This window comes from Rhinolophus sinicus, linkage group LG09 (assembly GCF_036562045.2).
Source record: "Rhinolophus sinicus isolate RSC01 linkage group LG09, ASM3656204v1, whole genome shotgun sequence".
Lineage (NCBI taxonomy): Eukaryota > Metazoa > Chordata > Mammalia > Chiroptera > Rhinolophidae > Rhinolophus > Rhinolophus sinicus.
Window position 1 is genome coordinate 87,930,428 of NC_133758.1, and position 12,747 is coordinate 87,943,174.

Genomic DNA, 12,747 nt, shown 5'->3' on the forward strand with positions numbered 1-12,747 from the left:
GCTGATTATGAAAGAGATTCTTTATCTTCGTGGATGATCAGCCAATTAGCCTCCAACCTTCCACTCCAACACATGCCCTTACTTGTTATGGCACCATTAAAAACTGTCCATGACAGCATCCTCCTGTCCAGTGCCCAAACCCACTCAGACAAGGTGAATCTGCCGGTGCCATTCTGAGGCACCCCCGAAAGGCACCACGGTTCTTCTACCTGCTCAGTCTCCATGAAATGTCCTACAGCAAACTGCTGTCTTCCTCCAACAGAATGGCCATTTTTCTAAAAATTATCATTTCTCCCTCTACCTTTTCTCAGGTCTCTAGTCCCTTGACACATGTAGAGCCAAGCACAATGCCTGGTACAGGAAGGCATTCAATAAATACTTGCTGATTGAACAAGGGGGTCTAGCCAGCTTTGGAACAGCAGAAAAGATGTTCTAGAAACCCACCAGTGCATCCAGAAATGCTTTAAAGACTTTCCCATCAGCATTGCTGCCACTGTCCTAACACACTTGACAACTCTCTTTACCTTGACCGTACCCTTGATGCCTGTCTCCTAGTGAAGATAGAACCTCTCTCAGCCTCCTCCCAATGGGCACACAAACGCGCATTACAGCTTGCTTCCAGCAAATCCTTCCTGCCAAGGAGACAGGAGCCTATGAGGTGAACAAGCAAAAATTAATGCACAAGCCCCTACCTTCCGGCTAGCATTCTGATCCTCTGTTCTCTTCTTCTCGCATTTTGGCCTCCCTGGTTCCATACCTTCGGTTCAGATACTCAGAACACCTAGCTCTTATGTAATGATTCAACCAGCTTCTCCACCTAATGTTACCTTCACAAGCTCTCCTGCTGTGCTTTGGGAGAGAGAATCTGGGCAATGGACTCAGACAGGTCAAATATAGAATCCCACATACATCACCATCAATCTGTGTGACCTTGAGCAAGTCCCTTCCAATCTTCAGTTCCTTCACTTGCCAAATGGACAGAAAGACATGAACTTGGCAGTTTTGTTGGGAATTCAGGAGGAAATGATGACAGGATTAGAGAACTGGCAGAGCAGGTGCAACACAGTAAAAGTTCAAAATGTGACAGTGATGGTTATTATTGGACTTACCTTGATATTCATACCCTTCGTTGCAGAAAGGAGACCTTACAGAACTGGGCAGCTCTCCCAAATCCTTCCTGCCAAGGAGAAAGGAGTCTTTGAGGTGAACAGGTAAAAATTCAAGCCCAGCCCTTACGTTCTGGCTAACATTTCAGAGCTGGAAAGGTGAACACGTCACTTCCAACTATCCCCAGATGTTTCTACAATTCTACCTCACTAGACTGAGGGTGGAAATATAACCACCCAGAAAGCTTTATTTCTTTAGTATGACCTTTTCCTTAATTCAGTCTAATAGAACTATGACTTACTTGCTTTCTTTCAACCAAATTCTTACACCTTACTGGACTGCACGTCCAGTTCCTTAATCATTAAGACCTTAGGACATTAGGTTCTCATCAGCGTCAAACTCTTAAGAATAAAGCCTCATGTCCATCGGCCATGACAAGGATGGAATAACCAGACCCCAAACTAGAACAAAGTTTCAGTGAAACGATGATAAGATCTTGACCTCAGGTATGTTTCAGCCCCAATCCCATGACCCCACAGACCACATCCTCACAAAACCAGACAGGATGATAGCACGGGTGACATCAGGACCTAATGCAATGATCAACTCTCTCCTACTCCAGCCCTGACCAATCAGAAGGGTTCATGACCCTAACTCCCTTAGCTACCATGACTAATGATGATTTTCCTATATAATCTATTCCCCAGAGGAGATAGGTATTTTTGAGTACTACCTCACCTGTGTCTTGGGGCTTCATGCCACTTCTCTTATAGCTGATGTCCTGGACTCATAATATTGGTAATTGAGTTGAGGTATAAGTCACCTACCAAGCTGTGCTCCAAATAGCCCAACCAAAACATGTTAATGATGCTAGTGTTAGGGAGAAAAAAGTATCCTCCATTGACAGAGAAGGCAGACCTGGTATAGTGTGGGAGACATCCTTACAAATGGAGATTTCCCTTACATAAATGCCCTGTTACAAAGTGTAACTTCTACTTGGTTTTCAGAGCATCTCCCAAGTCTGCTTTGTCTTAAAATTAAGCAGCCTAAAATAACCGATATCCCATAGATGCATATTTTGGGGTGGCAGACTCTGTTCTCCTCCATTAGGTTAGGAGATTAAAATATTGGGGTCTACTCCCAGATATACAAATAGTTTATGATGTATCTCTTGGCAACTCGCATGATCTTTGTTTCCACATCTGTAAAATAATGGGACAGAAATAAATAAACTTTATAGTCCCTTCCAAGAGTTCTAACTGTTAAAACTAAGTGTGAGCTATCGAGGGCGTTCCAAGGCAGGATGAGAAATGTGACACTTATTGATCTTTACTCCCAGGAACCCTCACATTTACATTCCCCCATTTAAAGATAATTCAGAATCAGAGATAGGACAGAACTTGCTCGTGGTCACACAGGTATCCAGGAGTGTATCCAGGGTTTGAACCCAAATGGATCTGAACCCAGAATCTATTCTCTACCACCACATGGTCTGGGAGACTGACTTATATAAGATGACCATCTTTTTTATTAAAGGACACGACTGAGGTCCAGGTGGTGCTATCTTAAAATATAGTATATTACTAAGTAGAAGCTTTTTCCAGGTTTCATTTGTAATTTTTAATTGGAAACTAAAAAAGAACCAGAGGCATTTTAAAATTATTTTAATTGAGGTGTTAAGAATGTAGAATCCCATTCCTGTTTTGAATAGACTCTGGTGTCAATACCCCACCTTCCCCCATCTTCACTTACCCATCCCTACTGTCACTCATATGTTACCAAAGTTTGTTATGTAAAATTAATATGCCCCAGCTGCCGGGTCCACAGCCAGAGAACAGCTCTGGCTAAGAATATTAATTAAAACAAGAGCTTCTACACGAAAATAACCCAGTAGGTATGTAGTTATGAATAAGAATGTCTTTTTTAATGTCAAAAAGATGAGTGGCTCACATAACAATAGTTGTACATTTAGCTTTCCATTGATTGAGAAAAATACGTGATAAGCCACTTAAAATGTTGCAAAGAGTTTGAAACTAATTTTGTTTTCTTCAGCATAACATCATCCACATATATCTTGAAATATAATTCTTCACGAATGTTCAGGAAGTCTCTGATAGGTAAGATGGGCAAGGCCAGTTATAGAGTGATATTATAAGGAGAATGGAAATGACAGCGGAAGTGACATGAGCATAAGTGCTTTTTAACTGGAGTGGAATGATCAGATTGACTTTTCTTAAAGCTAACCTTGATGGCTGTGGTGAGAACCAACTGCAACAGGGAGACCATCAAAAAACAGAGGAGAATGTCAGAAGCACTGGGACTTGGAGACAAATGGACATGAGGGTGATGGAGGGGGAAAAATCCAGAAAGTTCTAGATTTAGGGAATGGGATAAAGGAAAAACCATGATAAGAAATAAGGACTGTCAGAGGAGAAGATATTGAAAAAGGGACATTTGCACAGTAGGAGAAGGATTGGAATGAGAGCTAAGTAATACTGAGTTTAGTTTAGTATCTACTAATATGAAATGTCTAAGCTGCATCCATTAGGTGGTTGGATGGGTGTACCAATCAACACTAAGGAGATCTGAGAATTTCAGAGGACAGTGAAACACAGTAGTTTTAATAATAGCTTTAGAGTCAAATCGGCAATAGGTTAAATCAAAGCTCTGCCATTTACTAACTCCATGGGATTAGATAAGAGTCAGAGCTTTACTGAGCATGAACTTCCTTATTTAAAAATGAAGACAGTAATATTTAAATGAGTCTTTGGTATGGATTGCATGAGACAAGACAGATACATCAGTTAGCAAAGTGCCTGGCCCACAACAGTCATTGCTCAGTAAATGTTATGTGCCATTCTTATTACATAGGTAATTGAATCATGAATACAGGTAGAAATTTTAGCCAGAGGATTGGAGCTGATAACCCTAGAAGTACGTGAGAGAGGATAACTAATGGCAGGGCCTTGGGGATGCCAGCTCTAGAGGGGCAGGCACAGCAGGAACAGGCAAAACAGACTGAGAAGGAGTAGAAAAAGGAAACAGAAGAATCAGGAGAGGGTGGTGGCCTGGATGCCAATGGAAAAGTTGGCCACAAATAGGAGAATGGATCAGAATCAATGTATTAAGCAGTTATGGAGCAGAGAGTTCACCACTAGATGTGTTAATGAGGATGTCTGTGTTGACCAGAACAAAGTGTGGTTAGAAAAAAGGGTAGAAGCATTACATACGACAGCATTCAGCATTCCTAGAAGTGGATATATAATTCTAAGAGAGAGAATATAATCTAGCTTAAAAACAGGAAGGGGCTAATTAATAGCATTAACACAGCTAAAGCAGATCTTTGAGGACCCCAGAGAGCTTTTGTTTACGTGGGTTATATCTATCATTATTTACAATATAAGAGATTAGAACTGAGAAATTTATTTAATGTTTATTGATTAATTCATTTTCAAATAGTGTCTGATCTTGCTACTATTTCTCCTATCTGAACAAAACAACAACAATTCTTGATTCTGTGACTCTACTTCTTCCTTCATCTACTACTCCATTTCTCTCTTTACCTTCAACAGTAAAACTCTTCTAGCAGTTGATCTAAACTCCCATTTCCAAATTTCTTCTATTTTCTTCTAAACTAATTCCAAAAGGATTTCCCTCCCACATTCCACAAAAATTATCAGTAACCCTCACACTGCAAAATCCAAAGGTCATTTTCAAGTCCTCACCTTGGTTGCCCTATCAGCCACATTTTACAATGAATCACTGTCTTCCCTTTAAACCCTTGGCTTTCAGGACACATAGTCTCTTGATTTTTCTTCTTTTTCACTAGCTACTCTACTTTGCTGGTTCCTTATCAGCATCTTGATCTCTTAACATTTGCAAGTCCTACAGCTCAGTCCCTGGAGTTCCTTATTTTTATTATTATTTTAAAATCTATCCTCACCACTCACTCAGCAATCTAATCCAATATCAAGACTTACAAAAAAAAGTGTCAATGCTGGTGACTCCCAGCTTTACATCTTAAGCCTGATCTTTTCAGAAATTCCAGAATACTATACCTGAAACAGCACACAAATCACATCGACCAACTGAAACCTGGTTCTGCTCCCTTAAAGAAGACTGGTGATTAAAGCCATTTTTGAGTTATTTTACAGAGACAGCACTGTGCGTGTGCCATCCCTGTCCTCAGGATGATCCCAGGCCAACAATCTTCAGTGTACAGAACTCAAGTAACAGAAACGTGGCCACCAGAGCTCTTTCCAGAGTGAGATGTCCTTCAATGAGGAAGATTCGGGGCCTAGACCAAATATGGACAAATTTGGACAGAGAGCTGACTGAGCTCTCAGATTGGAATTCCTTTGTGCTTTCTCTTGTCCCTCAACCCTATACTATAAGTGGCCAAGTTCCAAAACCCTCCAACAAAACCTGCCCTACCAGCACTACCACATACCAACCTGTTCTCCCTAACCCTTACAACCTGTCTCGACCCCAGAATGGGGAGACAGATTGGAACCTTGCTTCCTGTCTCCTTGCAGGTAGACTTAGAAATAAAAGGTTTTTCTTTTCTTGAAAGCTGGGGCCATAGTACTGGCTCCAACGTGCCTTGGGCGGCAGACCCTTACTCATAACATATCCATCTTCATTCAACATTTCCACTTGAAATTCTTTTAAAAACTATAAAATTTTGAAATGCATATCAACTAAATCAATGCTTGGTAATCCTTTCAATATGTGGAACCCTTTCCTAACATCAGAAAATTAAACAAACCATTCACGTGAGAGAAGTTGTAACTCAGTATCCATTGATAGCAAAATTTATAGCGAAACCACCTACTATAAATTTAGTCACACTGTAAGTTTATACTTCATTCATCATTACATTCATTTGAAAATCATTTTTATAGATGTATAAAACTAGAGACCGTGAGACAGCAGCATCCAGATTCACCAATTCCTTGCTATATAATTCCCAAACTATTCAAGATCTAGACACTAGATTACCAATTAATTTATATACATTTTCAAATATTTATACCTTCAAGGCAGAGTCCTTTATTTAACCTTATATAGGTTGACACACAGCCTAGAAGACTGATTCCTTGTTTCTCTTCATTTAATACATTACTTATAGGAATTCTTTTTTCAAGCACTGAAATTCAGAATGGGAAAAACAGAAATTTTCATGTTTAGCACTCCAGGCCCCTATCCATCTTCTCTCATGATGTCCTAGAGGTACCACCTGCATCTCCTCACATCCTAAATACAGTTCAAAAGGTTAAATAGCAAAGATAAAATTTAAGAATACCCAATACATCATTAAACTGCCATGATGTTTTGCTTTGTGATATTTTGACTAGATATTAAACCTCATTTCCCTTTGTGCAAAACAATAAAAGTACTATTAACATGGTCCCCAAAAAACACTTAGAAAAATTGAAGTCAGTAAGATATAGGATGGAATTGGAATATGGAGAGACTAAAAGTGAGGAAGCTAGTTAGGAGGTGGCAGGTGATAGAAATAATAGTAGGGATGTCTACACATCTCTGGGGTAAAGTCTGCGGGATTTGGAGCCAAAACGATAAGGAGAGTGAGGGAGCAGAAAGATTGTACAATAACTCCCAAAAGTCTTTCTTTGTGTGGATGGTGATGTCTGAATAATATAAGAAGTACAAGAAGGGGAGATTTGAGAGAGCACAGGAGCAGTTTTGTTCATTTCAAAGTCAAAGTTTCTGGGAGGCATCTAGATGATAATCCAGTAGAAAGTCTATTTAGGATCAAGTTCCCATTACCTGTTATGCATCAATTGCCTGCATCAAAACCATCCACCAATATTTTTATTCAGTAAGAATGAAGAGGGACAAAGGCATCTCCATTTAAAATTATTTTTAATGACATTTCTGAAGTGCCCCAAAGATGTGAAGCCCTGGTCTCAGTTACAAGGTAGAAATTGGGGTTGGCAATACATTGGGTCGCATAAGGTAAGTTTAAAACAATAATTTTGAGTTAGATCTCTCAAACTGTTATTTCAACAAGGTATGCAACTTTTTGCATACCTCTCATGCAGCATAAGAATATTAATAAAAGTCTTTCAAGGTTGTTGTAAGAATTAAATGAGATAAAATATATAAAGAGATAAACACAGCTTCCAGCACATAATAATTGTTGAAAAAATGGTAGATTTTGAAGTCATAGGAGTATTTGGAGAATGGAAACAATCATATTAAAAGAGCAAAAGAGGTGGGATTTGAAGGCCAGGCCTTGGAAATGCCAACTTTTTAGGAATAAGGAGAGAATGATGAAGCAAATACACTATGAAAGTATAGGCAAGAGGACAGAGAAGATTCATGCAGGCTGAAACAATGAAACAATGGAGGAAATTGTTTCAATAGTCATGGGACATGTCCAATAGCATCAATACAGGGAATAAGGAAGACTAAAACTAGAACTGTATCCTTAGACTAGAAAATTAGGAGTTCATTGGGGAATGAACAATTTCAATAGAATTGTAAATTTAGTGAGCCTTCTTGCCTGTACCCTTAAGGATGGCACCTATGGTTGACCTTTAGTCTTATCACCAGCCATTGGTTTTAGTTTCTAGTTGATTTATGTCTGTTCCAAGGGCTACCATATCTTGCCTTTGAAATATTGTTGCTTTTGTGTCAAGTGGACCTTTCATGCAAAATGGTGGTCAGAGAACCTAAAGGGACAGAGAGCATGACTTCATCAAACTAATAGAAAAGGCTGGATACACTGTTTTATGTCCTTTTGTAGAGTGTGACCTAATGATAGCTTTCATTATAATCCAACTCAAGCTTTTACAGCAACTACAATTTTCTATCAAGAATTGACCAAGGTGATCTTCAGACTTTGATTGACGTGAGCTCCCTCCTTTTCTGTGGTGCAGTTTTGATAAGCACCAAAATCCTGTTACAAATCCTGAGTCTGAGTCTCATTTTCCACAACAACTTGTAATTGTGTTTGCATATGAAACAACAAAGACGTTGAGAAGGGCAGAGATGACGTACAGGGCAGACTGTGTGAGCCTGGATGCCTTACTTTACCTTCTTCCTTAAGTCCCCTCTGCACCGCCCCTCAGCAGTGTCATGGATAAGCTCTATCCTCGAGTTGTTTTTGCTCCAAAAGACTTTGTTTACTGAGGAGGATTATAAACTGAATCTGTCTAGTTACTCTTCCTGCTTCTTACATCTTTCTTATATGGTCCCTTAAAAATGGATGGCTTGTTTATTGATGCTTTCTCTAGCTCAATTTTCTATCAGTCTTCCTCAGTCCAAGTGTTAAGAGGGGTATCCGACCCCACAAGGGGGGTTAAATCATAATTATCCTTGGTTTATAGCAGCAATTCTCAAACTATCATCTCCAAAGAGATTCTATCAGTGGTTCTGTGAGGTCAAAATTATTTTCATAATAATAGTAAAAAGTCATCCAACTCACTCTTATTCTTTCATGAATGTACAGAGTATAAAACATTTCATTGGTATCATTTCAGATTCCACATTACAACCAACCTTTAAGACACTACCACTTGTCAAAGGCGGGAGCCACAGTTGATTATGGAAGATTCTCACAAGAATAATACTTCAGAGACAGCACGTCCACCTGGTTCAACAGTTCAGGGAGCGCATATTTCTCATATTGCTCAACAGGTATTATCTTTATCAGAAAGTGAGGAGTCTCGGGACTCATACGATCATATAGGCTCCTTGCAGAAAGCTCATGGGACCTTAGCACGGCACCCATCTTGTAGCTGCATCAGGACATATGCAGACATATCAGACCTGTACCACACCTTCAGTTACTTCGCTGCCACAAACTGTGGCAATGACCTCTCCTATGACTCTTACATCTCAGACAACTAAGACAGATGACCCCCAATTCAAAAGAAAAATAAGGCTGATGAAAAACAGGGAAGCTGCTTGAGAATGTTGCAGAAAGAAGAAAGAATAGGTGAAATGCCTCGAAAAGCAAGTTGCAGTCTTGGAAATCAAAATAAAACTCTAATAGAAGATTTAAAAACTTTTAAGGATCTATATTCCCATAAAAGTGTTGGATTCTTACAGAAGATATTGTATGGACTTGTCTAAAAATTAGATGGAATTTTTTCTTTTTAGTGGTTTATAAATTAAAAGGTCAAAAATGAATCTTTTCTTTAGGCTTTTGCAACTCAAAGATAAATATCTGATGCAAGAGATCTGGTGACAGGGTAAAGTGGAAAATGACCTCAAGGAAGTTATTGGCACAACTTGAAGCTCTAAAAATTAATCATACTCAAGAAGTAGGAAATGAACTTTCACCAATTTGAATTTTCTAAATGACAATCGTTGTCAATAATCCAAAAATGGTGGATACAATTTGGTAAATTGAATTTTTAAAAATAAATCAATTTACCTATTTGCATTTCTTACTATTTCCTAAAACTTACTGTTTTCAGTTGTGTGTGTGTGTGTGTATTTTATTTCTGCGAATAAATTCTAAATTACAAATATAAAAAAAGAGCTAATATATAACCAAATACATAAATTATGTGTCTGATCACATATACTTGTTCTGTTGCCATGTTTTTTAAATGAGTTTTTAAGTTTGTTTATTGGACTCAAGAGAGTTTTTTGAGACTGGGTTTAAACTATTTTTGAGGCCTTGTCCTAAAAGGCTTCTAAGGTACATGAATGGAGTGTGGTGATTTTGTAACATTTTTCAATCAGAATGGAGAGAGAACTGTTTAAAAGTTTGATACTTTTAAATAGTTTGTTTTTTGGTTATTCTGGGAATGGTGATTCTCTACAAAGATATAATTGTTTTTTGATTATATATCCTGTATGCAGTTGAATATACATTACTTATTCTGTTGTGCTTTAATAGAATGGAATGTTTACAGGCCCTTGAGGTGATATTAGAGTATTTTTTTACAACCTCCTGAAGATGTATACCAAAGTTTTCCAAGAGGATTTTATAATCGACTTAATGTAAGGTTTATCAGATTCTAAACTATTAGAGTTATTAAAGCCATTTTATGTTAGAGACTATTTTGTAATGCAGTGAATGGTACATTTATAAAGGTGATTGCCAATTTATTTTTATAGTTAATCTTTATAAATTCTAAACTTGAGTTTTTAATGATTATTTTAAATGCTTATATAGTTTGTTTAGTGAAAAAAAATATTTTGCATCTCAAAGTATCCTTTTTATATTATGGAAAGTAAAGTTTCCAGATTGGCTAATATTTGAATTCTAAGTTTTGTATGCAGTTTATTCAAAGTTCAAAAATGTTGTTAGTACACCAGTGTTTAACCTCTGTATTCCAATTAGTATACACTTTGAAATTGTACTGCAAAGCTATTGCGCACTTCTTATACAATATGTATCATATTGTCTACAAAATTAAAGGACATTTGATTGAAAAAAAAAGGAACTACCACTTGCCAAGTTTGGTGTAGTTTCAAAAAAGAAAATCCACAATTATCTGAAAGGGCTACTAAAATACTCCTTCCTTTCCAAATGCACGAGGCCAGATTCTCTTCATATACTTATTCAAAACAACGTATCACAACAGATTGAAAAGAGAAGCAGATATAAGAATCCAGTTACCTTCTAAGCCAGAAGTGAAATGTAAACAATATCAATTTTATCATTAATTTTTTGGGGAAAATTGTAATTATTTCTCATAAAATTATTACTTATGTTAACATGTAAAGGATTTATTGTTACTTGAAAATGAACTAATCAATAAACATTAAATAAATTTCTCAGTTCTAATTTCTTATATTGTAAATAATGATAGATATAACCCACATAAACAAAAGCTCTCTGGGGTCCTCAAAGATTTTTCTTTTTTTAAAAAGGAGTCCTAAGCTTTAAAAAACAAAAAAGCAGTAGAAGAAGTTCAAGTATTGTTGGTCTATAGAATTTCTTTTAAATGGAGCTATAATATCCACAACAGGCAAAAAGTGACAGTAGGGGGATTAGTGATTACACAGGGCGAGGGGTACTGGGGGTGGGGGGTGAGGAAGAAGTGATGGTTAGGAGGTGGCGCCTAAAGGGTGTGGCATTTCTTTTTGCGATGATGAAAATAGTCTAAAATTGACTATGGAGATGGTTACACAACTCTATGAATATATTAAAAACTATTGAATTGTATACTTTAAATGGGTGAATTTTATGGCATATGAATTATATTTTAATAGTTATATTTAAATAATCAAAAAAAAAAGAGTTGTAATACTGGGGATTATGTGAAAATACAAGAAAATATTTTCCTTTTCTGGCTCCTGTAACCATAATAATCCCTCCGCCCCGCCCCCTCCCAAACAAAACATGTGGCATCTTTAGCTTAGAGGGCAGAATATACCAGGTGGCATCCCCATCAGACTGACTGAAGACCTCAAGGAAACCTCTAAGCTCCTCATGGAGACTCGGAACAAATAGCATCAGGACTTGGGTACGTACCAGTAACCACCAAGCCAGTGCCCCTGCGAAAGGATCCTCCTTCTCTGCTTCTAATCGCACCCCTCTCGGTCAAGCGTCTCCGGAAGTTACAGTCAGTCGTCACAGCTATAACGAGTCATAAATATGTAAATAGGTATACATGTGTGGCTTACAATTGACAAAGGGGGGAAGTTGATGTAGAAGAAAAGCAACTTCCATGATAAACAGAACTTCCTGTCATATATTCTAACAGATAAAATATCAAGGTTTCCTTAGTCTACTGCTCTCCAGAACAAACACTCTGACTCCTTCAGGAAGTGTTTATGTTTTACTCCCCTGGATAAATACTGTGAATTATTTTGAAATCTTAAATATTTTATTGGATAAACAGCATAACTTCTGTGAATTGTAGGTCGTTCCCTTTAAACGGTCTTCTTCAAATTTGTCCACTTTGGACCCCAAGCTCTGCCCGCTACCAATCCTCCTTCTACCCCCCCCCCCCATATCACAAAATCCAGTTGTATCACAAAGACCAGGACTTCCACTTACAATTGTACATGTTGTAATAAACCGTGGACTTAAACTGGAAAGGAAAGAAAACGAAATGTAAGCGCGTTGGTAGATAGAAAGACAATGGAAGGGTGGAAATCAAAGTAGTCTTGATTACCTGGCTGAGCTGAGGTAGTACGTTAAAAGGTTCTTGTCACATCATAATCATCATGGACTTAGAGAGATTTATACAAATTTGTATAGATTTTTATATGTAAAATTATAACGTATCTGGCATATGGCAACTCACTAGGTTACTGTAAATTATAGAGATAAGGGAGGAAAATGGGGCCTCCATCTACCCTCAGCTGCTCTCAGCCTTCCCTCTGCTCCTCCCACTCCCATATGTTTTGATATTTCATTACTGTTGGGGACATTATCTCATTGTTGTAAGGACAAACTAGGTCTCCAAATGGGGTGGGGCCTCTGTCGCAGCTGTCAGGCCAACTCTTTCCTCAACTATAGGATGAAAAGAAAAGAAGTCTGGGGAAGGAAGCAAGAGTTGGGAGGAAGGATAAGGGGAGGGCAGAAAAGCCTGTAGCTGTAGCTTTGAGTCAAAGTGCCAGAACACAAATGCTAATCAGAATAATAAAAACCCAGGGCTGATCTGAATCTTATTTCCAAAGACCGGAAATAATTTGACCTTCAGT

General features: G+C 38.0%; 1 pseudogene; it reads left to right on the top strand.

Moving 5' to 3' along the window:
- The first annotated feature begins 8,679 nt into the window (after positions 1–8,679).
- On the top strand, positions 8,680–9,210 carry LOC141573051 (cyclic AMP-dependent transcription factor ATF-1 pseudogene; annotated as a pseudogene).
- Positions 9,211–12,747: the final 3,537 nt, after the last annotated feature.